Source organism: Rissa tridactyla, chromosome 16 (assembly GCF_028500815.1).
Source record: "Rissa tridactyla isolate bRisTri1 chromosome 16, bRisTri1.patW.cur.20221130, whole genome shotgun sequence".
NCBI lineage: Eukaryota > Metazoa > Chordata > Aves > Charadriiformes > Laridae > Rissa > Rissa tridactyla.
This window is the reverse complement of record NC_071481.1, coordinates 5,114,292-5,132,199: the sequence shown is the minus strand read 5'-3', so window position 1 is coordinate 5,132,199 and position 17,908 is coordinate 5,114,292. Positions and strand designations below refer to the sequence as shown.

Here is a 17,908-nt window from a genome sequence, read left to right as displayed (position 1 = left end):
CCCGCCCGCCCCCGCCGTCATGTGAGCCCGGCCCGGCCCCGCCGCCCCCGGGGAATCCCGGCCGCCGGACGGGCTGGAGCGCGCTCGGGGGGCGCTGGGGCACGGCCTGCCGCCAGCCCGGCAACAACCTTTTTAATTTACAGCAAAAAAACCCAACCTACCCGACCCGAAAACACACACAAAAAAAACCCAACAGAAAACAACAACAACAACAACCCGCCGAGACCGCCTGCTGCGATGTGACAGAAGGGACTGATTCGGAAATAAGTGCCTTTTTTTTTTTTTCCACTACCATCTCCTAAAAGCATCCTTGATACCCTTCTTCTAAGGAGGGCTCACAACTCTCCCACCCTTTCCCAAGGCAGAACTGTATTGATAAAAGGATCACAGAATGGTTTGGGTTGGAAGGGACCTTAAAGCCCACCCAGTGCCACCCCCTGCCCTGGGCAGGGACACCTCCCACCAGCCCAGGTTGCTCCAAGCCCCGTCCAACCTGGCCTTGAACCCCTCCAGGGATGGGGCAGCCACAGCTTCTCTGGGCAACCTGGGCCAGGGGCTCACCGCCCTCACAGCAAAGAATTTCTTCCTAGTATCTCAACTAAATCTACCCTCTTTCAGGTTAAAATTGTCACACCTCGTCCTATGGCTCCCCTCCCTGATCCAGAGTCCCTCCCCAGCTTTCCTGGAGCCCCTTTAGGGGCTGGAAGGTGCTCTAAGGTCTCCCCGAAGCCTCCTCCAGACTGAACAACCCAATCTATCTACGTATCTCAGTATTTCACAGAACACTTGTGGGGACACAGTTTGAACCGTATGTGTTCAGATACCCAGGATCAGAGGTTATCGGGCAGCAATCCTGCCCCGGTTCCTTCACCCCCCCCCCCTCCCCAGGTGGCACCAATGTTATCTTTACCTTCCACATTCTTTACTTTGAAAAACGCCAGCGCTGACTCTTGTGGTGACTCCTGCAACCTGCGAAACAGAAAAGGATAAGCAGACACAATAGAGCATTCACTATCACGTTAAACAGATTTTACATTTCTCCTGGTAAGAAAGTGCCTCCCCCCCTTCAAAGAACTTACAAGTTGAAAGCACGTTCTTGTTTGCTTCTAACTTGCCTGACACTTCACCAGCTTCCACACAGACAACTCAGACCTTACACCTTTGATGGGGAGAGTGACGTGCTCAGTTTCCAAAGGAGATGGTTATTGTTTCAGGTGTCTTGTTCTCTCAAACAGCTTAATCTACCCTAGCTACCTAGAAGAATCCCTGCTGAACTCACAGTTTTTAACAAGATTTACTCTGACCTGTAAAACCTTATCCCCCCACTCCTCTTCTCTCAGTACCCTGAAGCCATCCAACACACCCTAGAACTTGCATCTGACAAATATCTTTAAAAAAACCACAAATTTTTCAGTGTTTGCATTTTACTTTGGGCCATGGTGTCCTTTCAGTTTTACATTCCCATCTTCCAAACTGAGAAGGCGTTCTTCTCAATGTTTTAAACCACTTCTTTTGACGAGTCTTGTATTTTAGAACATACCATTTTACAACTAAGGTTTTCAGGGTAACTAGTATTTAATTGAAGTCTGTTTTTGCACTATTGCCAGTTTACTGCAAGAAAACAAACAAACAATTGCACTTTTTTACAAATAAAGCCCTATTGTTCTCAGATGTATAAGAGGGCCACTACTGCTTCATGGTTTTCAGAGCAGGTTTTCCCATTTTTCCACTGCAGCAATTTCTTCTTCCACTACTCCGCTGCACAGCTGTATTCAAAACCTGCAGCCAGTTCCACTGCCACAAGCTTTTGATGATCTTCATCTGGTTTTGACTAAGTTCAAATCCAATTTTCTAATGAATCCTGGAAGTCCTTGGGGATCCATCAGTTGGTCAGGGTAAGTCTTCACACCCACTCGGCCAGTTCACAAAGAGCTTTTCACTAACGTTCAGCTGTGCCTTGGCTACCGAGGATTGCCAGTTCTGAATAAAGTCTTTAGAGGTCTTTATCAGATTGATTTAAGCCAGTTTTCCCACAGTACAACACGAGGCCGCGTGGGTCAGCACACAGAGCACCCCACAAATGAACCATCCCTCCCATCGCCTTCCCCGTGCCATCCAAACACCCCACTTCTGCTCCAGACATGCACCTCCAAGGACAAGTCACCCCACACTTCTCAAGACCTTGCTAGATATGAACCACAGAGCTTTTTAAAATTCTCCAGCTGTATCCAGGCTCAGCATGCTGCCTCTTGGTCACCTTGACGCATCTGGCATTTGCTCTGTTAAAGTTACTTCCTTTGGAAACAAGATCTTTCTACGGACCTTTTTGACCTTTACCACTCAGTTAAACTTCATTCAAGCAGGCTTTTACATTTGTAAGTTTATTTAGGAGTCTGATGCTTTCTGCATGTTCTGTATAGGAAAAGGAAGTTGCAGCAACTTGCATTTCCCCGGAACACAATCTGACACCGATAGCTTTTTTTAACTAATTATTCCTGGCTTTCTTTAGCTACCCTCTGACCCCAAAAAAGCCACGAGACAAAACTTTGTCAAGGCTGCATTCCCAGTTGTGGCTCTTACACATTCTTGGCTTCCTCATTGTTCTTTGGTTTCCCTTTGCCCACTTTTATAGCTCAAGACAGTCACCCACTTATTGCAAACATCCGGAGAAATCACTTCATCAAATACCCTGGGCTTCGGAGCGTTGCTTTTATTTTGGGGTGATGGATGCGGCTCTACAAGACAGCTTCATTATGTCTTGTAAAATAGTCAGCAGTTTCTACAATTTATTGTGACCTGACAAACTATTTTTTTTTTTTTTTTTTTTTTTTTTTTAAGAACTGGAGAGAAGGGAATATCTGAATCACAACCACAAGTTTGTGGAAATGAAAGTTCTGGTTTTGTCTCAACTCACTGAGAGATGTATCTTTCCCTTCGCAATCAGAAAGAAACTGGACAGGCACAGGGATCTTCTGCCAGATGACGCCCTATTTTCTAGAAATAGGAGTATGGTAAGTGTACACACCGAAGTCACCGCTCAGAAGGACATGCGTGATAAGTTCGTGCTTCAAAACCGAGTCTTACTAAAGATTCCCACTACCTTTCATTTTCTTGACATCTGCACGTGCAAGACACCCACCACCAGCATCTCTGCACCATTCCTGTACGCTTGGTGTTGTTCCCTGCTAGTTGCAGGGCAGCGGTGCAGCTGTCTCTGCCCAGATACACATTCCTGCCCTTCAGTCCCATGGAATCTGCAGTTGTCCAGAAGACAGAATGATTTGGAAACTGTGATACATGGCAATTCAAAGGCACTGTTGTGTGTAGCTCAGACGAGGCAGAAGTAAAAAAATCGAAGCGACTAGCTTGTCCTAAAGCAACGTTCAAAGTGAAGATTCTCCTTTGAGAATTTCACCTTCAGGTGCTCTTAAAGCACAGGGAGGCGAAGCAACCTGGTATTTGGTGGAAAGACACAGAAAGTCTTTTTTCCTGACTTGAATTCATCTCCCCAACTACTAAAAGAACTTTCTGACACACAGGCTATACCCTGCATCTTATAAAGCATGAGTTGAGCTATAAGTACATAAATTTACCTCCACTAACCACCATGAGGTAGAATGTACTGATATAACCCTTTAAAAAAAAAAAAGTGAAAAGGCTTCAACAGGAAGCGTTTCTTTCGCCTTTGCATCCAGCTGAGAAGCTGGGCTGAGGCACAGTTCGCAGTTAACTGGGAACCTGGTTATACGCCTTAGGGCTTTGGGGCGGTTATTAGGGCTCAGCCCTACCTCCGCACACCCCAGACGCAGTCCTTGCTTGCCTCCATGCCACCCTACTCTCCTGATTTTCTGCCAGATCAGCAAGACAACTTTTATCTGAGATAACACTTCATGGAAAAAGGACACGAGCAAGAGTTCTGCTCTCACTCTGTCCCACCCCCCTGATGTGCTCCAAGGCCAACTCAGGTTCAGCAGGGTGAGAGAAGTGTCTGGATTGCTCCTGAATAATTAGGACTCTATTTCACATCACCACTGCAGAGGACATACACGTGAGAAAGAAGAGACTTAGCCGTTTAGAAGAGACTTATATCTGTTTGTTTCTGATACGCAGCCAAGAGCATCTGAGCTTCCAGTACCATATTCACTTTAAGGCCACAGATATAATCACAACAGAATAATATTCTCCGACTCCAAGTGCCAGCTGCCAGCAGAACCAGCCATCCTCACTATCCGCAAGAGGTCACTGCTGTTCCAGGCAGTAATAGTTCTCCCCGCATCATTCTCCTGCTCTGACAAGAGCTTCTCCGCCGTTTCGTTCTCTCTGATGAAGGCAGATGGACCAGCAGATGGACCTTGGTCACCTTTTGCCATCCCTGCTTCGTGCCCACAGCTTAGACAGAAGTAGTTGCAAGTAACAACTTGGAAAAAAGTAGAGCCCGGTTTCATCGCACCCAGAAAAGAAAGAAGATGCTTACTGAAATAACCAGAAATATATATATTTTTTTAAGAAGTCAGCCATTAAAGGCTCAGTTTGGACAAAAACCCTTTAATGTTTTAGTTTTCAAATCACCATGCAGTTCCTCTCAAGGAAGTCAGTACAACTGTTTGTGTACTCATTAGCGTCTCAGGGTTCAGCCTGGGAGCAATAAGGCACCCAATTCCCGCCCTTCTCAGAGGAAGGCGAAATGAAACGCACGGCGTGTAGCCTTTCACTGACGCAGACCTGCACAGCTGGGCTACTCCCATGGGAGACACTGTATGTACGAGAACATCTAGCCAAGAGTTAACATAAACCTAACTCTGGAATCCTAACGCAATTAAAAAAAGAAAAAGCTAGCCAACAGCTTTACCAGCACCTGAGCTCTTCATTTCCAGGAGAACCAGACCATTTTTCTAAATCATCACCTGATCCTTAGGTCCACTGCATCAGCTGAAAGGAAGCCAGGGCAGCACGGTTAAGAGAAGGCTTCCGAGGGAGACGAAAATCCTCATGTTTGTCCTTTGTTGCTTTTTCTAGCATGTGACAAAAAAAAAAAGTAATCTACATTTCTAGCAGTCCTTGTGCAGATTAAGGACCTAATCCTTGACTTTATTAACCCCATCTATTCCATTTTGGATACACACTAATGCAGACAGCTTCTGACATAGCATTAGTGAAAGACATCTCGGGCTGCTCGAGAAATTCCAAAATGATCACTGACAGCCTTCATCACAATTTCTCAGTAGCTGTCCCCTCCAGACAACAACTTCTTCAAATAGATTTAGAAGAATCAAGCAAGAGAAACCCACGAGGAAATACATTCCCTACACATCTACTAAGAACGCTAAGCAACAAGGAAGTCAGTTAAACAGGCGCAGACACCACAGCCAACTCTCACGCAGCTTTTCTTCTCAGAAAAAGAGCTTTCAGAGATTTGAAAGGTTTTATTTGGCAAACACTGGCATCAGGACAGCTCTGTAACGAGTACAGCAAGGTACTACCGAGTCGAGCAGGAGGAATCTGACACTCAGATGCGAAGAGTCATGCTGGAAGTTCAGCACAGTGGGAGGCCATTTACATACAAGGAACAGACTTGCTGGAAGCAGAATTGCAACACACATAGAAGTACGTAGAGCCAATAAAGTAATCTGGAGCTATAAAGGATATGCACTGTTTTCCCTGACTCTCCTTGCATGGGAAACTACAAAGCAAAGTTCCATAGTTTTGTAATTAGTTAAGTTCATTCTAGGTTCTCTGGAATTAACAAATGCTATATGAATTTCTATTTTACTTTGATTATGCAAGACTAAATACTGTGACTTTCTCTGCTGCTGCTACTTCTAGATTAACACCCCCCATTCTCCTGCTTCCCATTCCCCTGTTGTTCAACAGCAAAACAGAATTACGCCCTTTGCGGCAGGCAGGTCTGCTTTCGGTGTCTGAGCACTAGCCGGCGTGTTAGATGTTACTCCAGCCCGACACCTTGTGATTCTCAGGAGACTGAAATATGCAGTTGCCTTATCATCTTTAACCAGACCAACACGACAGGCAACTGTTAGAGTCACAAATTTTCAGCCATTGGCAGGCTCGGCATTGGGATAGAAGAATGGCCCTGAGGCAAGGGAGACAGCGTAAAAACCTGCTGGATGGAGGAGATGAGCCTGGGATTTATGCAGTGTTTCGTGTTCCACCTCCCGTGCACTGGGATCGCAGAGCAGAGTGTGTGAACACGACTGCTGAAACGGGAGACACCCATCACTTACCAGCAGAGCACTCTGCTGGATCTGTTCAGCAAGCCCCATGGCTTTTCGTTTCGTCAAGGAGAGGTGCTTAGTCATAGAACGCAGTTTTCCATTAGCATCAAAAATGTGTAGTCAGGCTGCAGAGATGACACAAGGATTCAAGCCAGCAACTCTCCAAAAACAGCCATGAGCAATGCGAATTTTTCGCAGGCAGAATGTAATTAGTTACACTGCTGGAATCAAGCCAGCACAATCAATGGATTAAAGCGTGCTCCAAGTGTTGTGATAGTTTTTCATTTCAAATTTAAATTAGGGGATTTATATGGGCTATTCCTTCGTGCCGTGGCTGCATGGAGAAAAATAAAGGTATTAATATAGTACATTCACAATGAAACAGAGTATGCCATGAACAAAAAAACCATTACATTTAAGACCTGGTCTTTCAGTCACCCAGCTGAGACTGAAGTACGGAGAGGTGGCACTTTGGGAAAGGGCACTCGCAGAGAGTACAGCAAGGCACTCTTTATAGGGAATTTCATGGCAATCTTTCAATGATTTTTTTTTTTTTGCTATTCTCATTAGCTATAATAAAAATGTATAGACTACATCTCTTCTACTTAGTAGTAAGAAAATAGGCCAAATAGTAGTATTTTTGGGGTGTAGCTTTTACTGTGAATTGAATTGGGCATATACACTGTACTTTGCAACAGAAAGGTCTGCTGACAGCCTGTAGTTTTAACACAGATGAGACAGGAATATAAAAGCTAATAACGAGACCCCTCAAGTAGGAAGAGTCATGAAGCATGTCAGCTTCCCTGGTTACTGAGCTAGGAGCCTCACTCAAGTTATTTCACACAAGTTATTTGAAATAGATGAAGTGCGAAGCAGCAAAGAGACAATTCTGCCAAAGGGAAAGGGTGCAACAGCCCCCAGGAGACCATTTCTTTCATTGACGCAAGGACACTCAACATTTACAGACCAGAATCCAAATATGACCTTGAAAAATGGGATGTAAAACACAATATCATACTTCTCACCCTCCTTCTTTGAAGGCAGACATAAGATGTTTGTGCTAAACCATTCACAGATTCCCTCCCCGTGCACGGGTGCTGACTGCTCAGGTCCCAGCAGACCAGTGCACAGCCACCACCCTTCATCCAACTAAGGGGTCAGCTGTGGTCACCTTCCCAACACGGCACTCCAGAACACCACTTGGCATTCAACAACGCTGTTTGCATCATGCTTCTTTGCCAGGTAGCAAAGAGCACATTTAACAGAACTATTCGAAATACACATATTTACAGAAACGGGATGGTTGGCCACTGCCAGCCATACTGGTCTCAGCACTACTGCAGAGCTACGTTACAGGAAACGTGAAGAGCAGAACATACTCTTGTAACCTGGAATTCAAATTCACTGACTTTATTAACACAGGTGAAGTTGCTCAGCAATTACATGCAAAGCGAGGCAGGTCAAGCCCCACGCGTTTGTCACTCCGACCACATTCCAGCCATTGCTTCAGTTCCATTCAGCCAACACCCAGCTCAGACGCCAGCATGGAGCAGCGGCACTTTGGGAAGGGGCACTAGAAAGGGCATTTACACAGAATAGAAAGAGGCACTCTCTGCAGCAATCTTCACTGTGATCTTCCAATGATATCCTTTTTAGCCATTCCTATTGCCTATAACACCCTGTTTCTCCCCAAAAAGCCTGGAACTCATGGTCATCTTTGGCTCCATAAAGAAGCAAAAAACATGAAAGTAAAAAGCCATAGAAAAGTAGTATTTTATCAGGAAATCCGATGTACTAGCTCAAAACATCTGTCTCATGACAATTACCCTGCAAAAGGCAGACATGAAGTTTCAGAAGACTTGCAACATAAGGATACCGTGCTCCCTCCTGGCCACCCATTACCTTCTGAGTGCAGAACTTTTCTAGACAGTTCATGAAGTTGCACAACTTCCTGTAATTGGTGCAATTATGTTCATGTCTGGATATAAAAAAAAAGGCATACAGAAGTGTTAGCAACCAAAGTCATAGCTAGCTTTTTAAAGAGGGGTGGAGTTCCCGTGTCCCCGGATTTTGACACCCAGCTCATGCCAAGTCAGCAAGGGCCATAGAGAAAAGACAAAACCAACTTTGTTTGTTCAAAATTACTGTAAGCTCTTATCCTCTGTGTGACTACTGGAAGTCTAAACAAGATTTAGGCATGGTCTTTCGTTCTTTCAAGATTGGGATGCTCTTACATTTCCTCCCTTAGAACAATCCCATAACGGATTTGTCCTTTCCATAAATCTTCCTTGCCTCCCTCTTATCCAGACAATGTAAGTAGCAATGCCTCATTGCCTAATTAAAATCTAACTAATTCTTCCCCAGAAAGACCAGCTAAGTTTTTGGGCACCTGAGTTGATGTATTTGCGATGCATACCTGCTCACCAGCACCCAGGAGAAATAGTGATGACAGGTGGGTTGCTCCCATGCTAGGTTCAAAGCCAAGTTAGCTTGTCATTAGCAGCCTGAGATTGATGTTTGGATGAATTCTTCCTAAAAGCAGATCCTTCTCCCAATTTCTAGTGTAGCCTTTTTGCAGCGTTACTAACAATAGCTGGTATTTTACCCTCCGGAAGATGCATGTGGGAAGGACAAAGAACAAGCAAAGCAACTTGCAGCATGTTCATCTTCTCTTTTCTTCATCTCATCTCTGATGCAGTGATCACATCATCAGGCATCCTGTGGCATTTCTCACGTTAGCGCTCCGCTCCAGCGGACAGCTCAAGCTGCAGTGCACCACAGTACCCCTGGGCAGCATCCCAACCTGGATCCCCATCCACCTCTCAAGCCAGGGAGATGAGGCAGGCCCAACAATGTGTAGCACTTCTAGGGCAGTATACTTGCTGATTGCTTCCTTGACTATTGTTCACAACAACCAGCTAAGACACTGCCAAAGAAACACTCACAGCTGGCATCACGCAAGGAGGGAAGTTAGGGCAGGTTGTTCGAGCTCCTCCTCTCTTCTCATTCACAGAAGGCATGAGTCTGGGGACAAATAAAGAGTCAATGAAGCAACTGCAGCAGTACTGAAGCAAACAGCCTTCAAGGGAGAAGAGGCTTAAAACCACGAATTGACAGTTACCCTGTCCCTTACACCTAATCTTGTTTAAGGCCTCTAAGAATTACAAACGTTAACATGGTAAACCCATCTTACTTGTCTGCAAATCCATATCTCAATGAGTTCCCAAGTTTCACACAACACCATTCAGGCAAGACAGTGGATCAACAGAGTGTTTCCAGAGGCTTAATAGTTTAAGACACAAAACTGTTTAAACTCTTGGTGGGTTCACTTGACTGCACAGCTCTGCTGTTAGGCCACATGTATGATGTTAGACAGGAAGAGAGCTCACTGGGAACACAATCATCTGCAAAACAAATGAAAAGGAGACCAATACTTACTTGTACTAAAGCCATTTGACTTTGCTATTAAACATGTGGAACAGCCTAAGATACACAAGATACGGTGTTATCTAGCATTCTTGCAATCCTCAGTTCCTGGAAACACACGAACATGTGAGAAGACAACCTTCAGGGCAAAACAATTCCTTAACTCTTGCATCACAGCCTCAAAAGCAGGTTATTACTCAAGGGCCTCTTGTGCAACACTCCAGTATAAAGGTAAAACATGCTGCATGACTAGAAGCTCACTGGCTTTCGTCAGCCTCTCATTTCTTTGGGTGATCCACTGGCAACACTATGTCTGTATACCCTGAGACGTCTAAGCCTTCCATTCCCCCTCCTAATGCACCAGGTTAAAAATTCCCCAAACCCAGGAATTTAGTTTGTGTTTGGATAGTAAGACAGAGAGCGCTAAGACTCTCCATTCTTTCTTGCTCTCACCCTGTTTTGCTCACAGTGAAACTACATTTCATCTTTCAATAAATTATCAGAAACCTGCCATCCTGTTGAGAAAGGCATGAGCACCAGCTGAAAGGCAAGAATTGGAAACACTTCAAACTGAAAAGCAGATGTTAAAACCCCAGACTCCTGGCTATCACCGGGCCTTCAGAATGGCCAGCATTTGGGAGCATATATTTTTTTCAAAAGACAGAGTAACCCAAGACAAACCTGTTGGGTTTACTTCAGGAGTCGTGAGATAGAGTTCAGTGGCTTCTGTTGTACAGGATGGCAGTGCGGGTGATGGGAAGAGCTCATGCCCTCTACGTGATATCGAAGGAGACTGACAAAGGTGAAATGAAGTGCTGTAACTGCACGTCAATCAAACCAGCACAGCAGAGAACAATAATACCTACCAGGCACTGTGATAACAGAACAAGGGCTCCATTCCCCCTGTCCCAGGAGCCAGCACCAATTAATTAAGAAATCACTTCTTGACTGTAACCTTTTCACCCTAAGGAAAAAAGCAAACAATTCCAAAACATCAAAATCGAGACTTGACAACAGTACCCACCCTCTTGCCCTGAAAACGTGTCCCACTCTGGAACTAGCTGTCTTGTTTAAACAATGACCTAATCATCCCTCCAACATTTCCCATCAGGATCAGAACAAACCAGACTATCTCAAAGGCAATTAACAGGTCAGGGACAAGCACAGCTATAGGAGAGCAAAACAATCTGGTACAGAAGAGGAAGACACTACTTCATCTTTCATCCTCCTCCGGGGACGTACGGGACTGCAGAATTGCTGTTTTGGGAACTGTAAAACTTTCCTTTGAGCCACTAAAAATTAAGCACAACAGGGCCAGGGAAAAGATGCTTTAGGGAGCAACCTTGTATGTATGCAGCAGGAAAATGATCCTGCTTTTAATTTTTCAAATCATTTTAGCTCCCTTCTGCTGCTTGCTTCCTGTAAGAGTTCCTAGTGCTTTAGGAAAAGAGGAAAACAAGTCATCCAACTGAAACTATTTAACACTCTGGGAGACCATGGAGCAGCAAAACCACCCTCATAATTCAAGGCTCACAGGAAGGGCAGCCCTAAAAAGAAATATGTGCCCAACACCCAAAGTAGAAGAGAGGGAGTGCAGCAGTACATGGGTACTGCTCAGCTGGTCCAAACGAGCCTCAAGCCTTCAGCTGCCAGGGGCCAGCATCTTAGATGCTAATGTGTGTCTCGGATCTAATCCATTGAGTCCTGCTCCTGGTAGCCAAAGATCTCAATAAATCTAGACAATATCTATTACATTAGTGCAGCTCATTATATTCTTTATGGTACAATCAAAGATGTCAACTGAATGGGGACTGGCACAGTACAGCGTTATGGTAGAAGAATGCATTCCTACCCTTGAAGGGTTTATTCTGCACAAACATTAGCAACGGTATTGCACGAGACAAGATATTAATTCTTTCTCCCAAATCACTGCAGAGTCATCTTAGAAAAACATCATCTTTCCTTAACATGGACAAAAATCTTCCTGGTATTAAGTATAAATGAAGGCAGGGAGGTATGTAGGAGCATTCTTCTCCACCCTTCCTATTGATGTACCTGGAGAGAACATACAAGCTGCAGCTCAAAAGTTTTTAATTACATGAGTCTGGGACAATAGACATGACTATTTTTTTCCCCACAAATAAGAAATGCACAAGCCTCCACAGATGTGAATGGGATTTCCCATCATGTGGAGCCCAAACAAGCTGGCAATCAGGCAAGGATCCTTCAAGTTTTACAAGTCCAGTTTGAAAACTACGCAGCAAAAGCATCCTCTCTGCAGAGACCCGGAGTCGTTTAACTGATTATTCACTGCTGTGGCTGCAGGAAAAGCAAGCATTTGCAATATCACAGTAAGTTATCCTGCTCTTGAGTTTGCTTTTATTTCTAGATGGTCAGAAGCTATATATCTAGGGATGACTGACTTGGGAACAGCTTTGAAGCCTTACAAGGAAACCAAACAACTTACCTAGTTTAGAATTAGCAGGGACCTGTGCAAAGGTGCTGGCCAATAAGGTGAGCAACTTTTCCGTTTCAGCAACTTGTCTAACAGCAAATCTTTTCTCCTCCCTTTAGCTCAGATACCTGGCAAATCTACTGTGAGCGTGCATTTACGCAAAGCATTCTGCTTTAGGGAACTGGCTACAAGGAATTAGCCTATAAAGGAATCACTACTAAAAACCAACAAGCTGGTGGGTGTGGAGGATGGAGATACTCTCCTGTTACGGAAATACTGCATTCCAAGAAAGGTAAGAAGTCCTGCCAGGTAAGATCTGCAGCAATCATTCCGTCATCAACAAAATATGTGATAGCATAAGCTTCATTTAATTGGGCACATTTACTTCAAGTTCATTCCCAGCATTGTGTCGTCCTGCTATTGTCAACAAGAGGAGTTTTAAGCTATGACTGACCTAGTCACAAGCCTTGAGCTACTACGTGAAACAAAGTTTTTGATTTGAACTGATTTGAACAATTCCTGCTGGAAGCCTGATGCAAACATGCTCTGTCACTGGAGGCTTCAAGTACTTCCTGGTTTAAGGCAAAACAAAGCCAAATTTTCATCTGTGAAATTTGTGGGTGAAGCTCAGCAACAGGAGAAAGCTTGAATGAGAAAGATGAAATGACAGTTTTCTTCTGAAAACTTCAGAAAGTTCTTCTGAAACTTCAGAAAGATTTAGGATGGCAGAGACTCCTGGTTATCAGCTAGTTCGACTACCTGTTTTAAACAAGGCTAACTTCAAAACTCGGTCAGGATGCTCAATGTCTTTTATACAGGCTGTTTTAATCAACCCTGTCTATTTCTAAACCATAGAATTAGAAGTAATGTCTATCCGAGTCTATTATGCTTACTAGAATGAACTGGAATCCCAAAGAAAAAACATTTTAAAGCTTCTAAGGCATCTAAACTTACACCGAACCAATAGTGGTGGTTGCAGAACAAGAACAAGTCCTCTCCTTTTTCCCAAAGAAGGTGTCAGTCTTCCCTATTATGAACCTTCAGGTAGGAGAGGAAGTGTCCTGCTTCTCCAAATACAGTTTTCCTGACTTATAACCTTACAGACAGGTTTCCCTCTTTAAGATAATACATTTGATAAATTCTGACTTTGATTTGCTACAAGTCCTCTGATATGTGGATCCTGAGTTTTGGGTTAGTCTCTTCAAAAGTTTTCAAACTAGCACTGTATTATCCCATCTCCTACTGCATCTCCTGCAATATGCCACCAAGTCACCCAGAAAATGGTTCTAGGCTATGACTCTTGGCAATGCTTATTAATCATTGTTATCATCATACTTTTCCTGTCACTTTCTCCTCCAAACTCCCTATAGCATCCTAATACCCCAAATATGGGACACGTGCTGCTTAACAACTCCTGTTTGCCTTTTTTTATTTATCATACAGCAGAAGCTTTCCTTATGAGATATAATGACATAGGAAAGATATTTACCAGTTTCTTACAGTCCTGTGGTAGGAGATCATCCAGCTGGCAGTGGTACCTGAAGTCCACCTAAGCTCCCAGGTGAGCCCAGCTTCCTGCTGCTAAGCCTGATATACTGCAAACAAGCCGAACGCGGGCTCCAGAGCGGCGCAGGTACCTGCTTCATAATTCACTCTCACTGCAAACTCAGACGGTTCCGGCTTTCTTGATATAGCTACGACTCCACCCCACGTAGTGCCACCGCTCCTGCAGGCCAGCCTCACAGCTCATAAGGAAATGGGACAATACCTTTGCAGTGAGTCACAGGCTGTTTAAAACAAAGCAGAACTAAGAGAAAAGAATAGACAGTACTAGCAATTCCTTTCCCTAAAACACAGAAAGACAGGCAAAAATCACACAAGATAAGTAAGTGACAGAATGACAGATAAGATTAAAGATAGCCTCCTAGTTTGAGATCGGTCAGCATTCCTACCTGTAGGACAGTCGCATTCCTAACCCCACTGGTTTCCAGCTAGTCACTTAGCTCAGGGGGACACAGCCATTTGGGTTACAGGCTGTTTTCATCTTATTGCAGGTGACAAGCAAAAAAGCAGCAGCAGTTTTGTAGCCCTGGATCACGTTGCAGATGGAAGCCAGATTTGCTCTCAGTAGCTTCTTTTCTGCAAACTTTCCTGCACGCTGAGAAGCACAAAAGCTCTCAGATATAACCGGGGAAATTCAAGGAGGAGTTCAGGTTATTACATTACTGAGATCTGCAGGAGTGCTGTCTGTCACTCAGTCACCTACTCCAAGACACAAAACTTCCATAAAACACGGTACGGTTAAGGATACTACGAAGACAATCTACAGCAACCACCTCCTCCCATTCCTTAAAAGGCATCATATTTAAAATCCACCGCATCTCACCCGAGTGAATCTTCATTTGGGATCTGATCGGGCCTGGCTAATATCACTGGCTTCAGCAATATTAAATCCCCACATCAAAACTAGATAAAGCCATGGAATGAATACACACCTCACTTTCTGAATTTCTCCACATACTGTGCAGTGAGAAATACACCCAGAGTACAGCAGGCTCGTGCCTTCTTCTACAACAGTTAAGCAATTCATTCTTTGCCAGATTCAGTGCAACTTCTTCCTTTCTTTCAGATTTTATTTTTCCTTTTACATGAAGACAAGCCAAGAGCCCTCTGCATTCTAGCAAATTCTGTTCTTTCCCTTGTAATACCAACATCTAACAAAGCTTTCATTACCTTTTCCCCCCCCCCCCCTTCTCTTCCAAAGGAGATCAGAGATGTCCAGCAGCAACATCTTAACTTTGATGGCAAGCCCTTTAAAGTAGTCCAGTCTCTGGCTGGAAGAGCACCTAGCACTTGTGTTACCACGAAGGCACATGCACCGTCATATCTCACACATTGACCTTACTGCATATTATCTCTTCCCTTTACACAATTCCCTCCCCGTATCTTATCTAACTTAAATAAAACACACAGCCAGAGTGAACTTCATCACCCAAAAGTTTAAGCAGAAGCAAACGTGTCCTGTTAAGCCTGCTCCGCGGTCATTTGTCAAATACCATAACAATTGGTTCTCCCTCTTGCATCTTAGAGAAGGTCTTTACAGAGTTGTCACTTTGGAGCTTACACAAACAGCTCACAGTTCTACCAGCAGCCAAGGTAGCTACTACGTCTACACAAGTGCCATTAATTTTTGGGGAGACATTCCACAGACATAAGTACTTCCCAGCAGCGAGTTGTGCAAACCAGTAAAGCATGGTGGACGGCCCCATCCAAGGCTGCAATGCTGCTGGAGCTCCTGGACGCAAGGCTAGCCCTTTTCCTAGCTGGCTCCACTCTGCAGCAGTCAGTTTAAGCTAAGAACACCAGGTTATTTAGGGATTCTGCTGATTCAGTATCTTGGGACAGGCCTGGGCAGGATCCTGTGCGCTGCAGGTTTCAGAGGAGTGTAAGCCACACGTAAGCACCCGTGACTCATTAACCAAGCAATGCAGAAGCATTAGCCATAGATGATAAACCCAGAATCATAGCTGTCACTAGCCCAATGTATACTCTCACATGTCAGTCCGAAAAACAAAATCCTGTGGGTTTATAGCCTAGACGGGCCTGAAAAAGACAAGTTTATCCAGCCCAAAAAGTTCCTGACCTGTCCCCCAGTTCAGTCTGCTGGGACAGAGAGGACACTGCAAGGCTGATTCATAGCAGAGATTTTACTGACTCTGATTCATAGCGGAGAATAAGCCAGTGCTGTCCTTTCTGGTTTATTAAGCTCAGGCTCCTCCTTTATCAGAACTTCGAGGGATCTTTATAGAGTCTCCTTCTGGACATGCCTGTCTTTTGTTCCAAGGTCAGACCCACCCATTTGTACATCTTTGCCTCAATGCAAGAAGTCAGGTGTCAAACAGGGTGTGCTGCCTGCACAGCTTCTCCCCTTGTCTGAGCTGCATTAGGGAAATTTACGTTTTGACGCCCCCTGCTGCTCAGTCCGCCACTCACTGCAATAGCCAGAGAACTGCAGAAGAGTCCCATGCACCAGTGGCTGACGTTGCAACCATCCTCTACACTGAAATGCTCACCATGCACCACCAAAATGTGCAGGGAGATGTGAAGATCAGGATTATTATCAGCATGTTATCCGGCCTTCCCATCTGCCCAAGGAGATGGGATACACCTTGTGACACCGAAGGCTGGGGAAAGGGCAATAGGATGCCTCCAACACAACGAGGGAAGTTACTCCCAGGTGCTCCCCAGAAGCACGTCTTCCTCCCCACATTCCCCCTGCCCAAGGTTACCTGTACTGAAACAGTGCCAGACATCACTCCTGCCTTTAGCTTCACCTTGGCTTTCGAGGTGATTAAAGCCTGTATTTAGCAAAACTTGACATGGGCTATATCTAGTTGCACAAGGGAAGAGACTGTCGTCCCTTGTAAGATGCATTTCGATTAATCATGAGCGCACTGCGATACCCTAGACAAGGTAAGAGTCTTGCATCTTAGCTGCCTCCCTTGTGAAGAGGTGTAGCAGTAGATCCACATCACAAGGGGAGAACATCTACAAGAAGGCTCGAGTGCAAAAGATTCAAACTCCATTTTCAGCAGTATACAATTTGTTTGCTCTAATTCCTCTTACCAAAGCCTTCTCTTGTCCACTGGGTGACGGACTCTTATTTCAGGGAGAAGGTCACTTCAGACAGGCTGGGCATAGTGTTTTGATGCCTGGTCACTGCTCCTTCAATGCATTCAAATGCAAACAGAAAAAAAGTACATAGAACTGAAGGCTTGAATTAGAGTCCCGCAGTTGTATAAGCCCCTTCAGCTGAGACTCTTTGGAAACAAAACAATGGCTCATGTGTTATTAACTTCTCTCTGTTTGCATTAAGAGATGGTCTGTACCAGTTACTGGAAGATTACTGGTGTTCTGCCTTCAAAACACAAGGAAACACAGACTTGCCTACAAAATGGACTAGCAAGTTTCATCATACGCTTGAAATGAGATCTTAATCGTACAAGGAAACCTGCTGAGAAGTCCTCTCCATCCAGCTATAGAGAACAGGCAGAAATAACTGGTTTTTATAAAAAGGAGGACTGACACCTTTTCAGCAAGAACACACTGATGTATTGTTTCTCATTTAACCATCTTCCTCCCAAGGCCATAGTATAATTGAGCACAAGGAAAAGATTTTTCAAAATCTGTACTAAAAATCCTCTAGATCCCGCACTCTTTGAGACAAGGAACGTGCACCAAGATGTTCTCTCCTCATTATTGGTACGAAATCCACTATTGTGTCACTTACATTACAAGCCTGTCCGTCCTCCATGATACATAACAGCTTGAAACAGAGCAAAGTACTAGAGAACATGACGGGCAGCTAGCAGCAACACACAATTCATAAGCTACTGTGTTCAGAGGAGCTTTTCCTTTTCTGCTCTGATCAAACTCTCCTCCTAAAGCTTATCCATAGTTCTGTCTGCCCAGATAGATGTTTTTGTCAGCCTTTTTAAGTGAGAAGAATGTTAAAAAGCCCCACAAAACTAGTTTTGGAGAATCCCAATCTGATGAAGCAACAAGCACCCCCAGGATTACTCCACCAAAATCAGCGGAGCTGCTCAAGCAGTGACTTTAGCCTCATGTTACTACTTTAACATCACTCATCCCTCAAATATTTCTTTTGCGCATCAGCTTTGTGAAGCTACTTAAAATAGGTCAGTTAACTTTCTCTTGGGGGACGAAGCACAGTGTGAGATGACAAGACAGAAACGTAGTCACCGGACCTGCCTGTACTCAGCATCCTTGGGCC

General features: G+C 44.5%; 1 long non-coding RNA gene across 1 annotated transcript; it reads right to left on the bottom strand.

Annotated features, from left to right (window-relative positions):
- Nucleotides 1-4,617: 4,617 nt before the first annotated feature.
- LOC128918491 (uncharacterized) lies at nt 4,618-17,417 on the bottom strand. The gene is made up of 3 exons (XR_008469545.1): nt 13,604-17,417; nt 9,427-10,623; nt 4,618-9,257 (listed from the first exon to the last, which is right to left on the bottom strand). It is a non-coding gene; the product is annotated as an uncharacterized LOC128918491 (long non-coding RNA).
- Nucleotides 17,418-17,908: the final 491 nt, after the last annotated feature.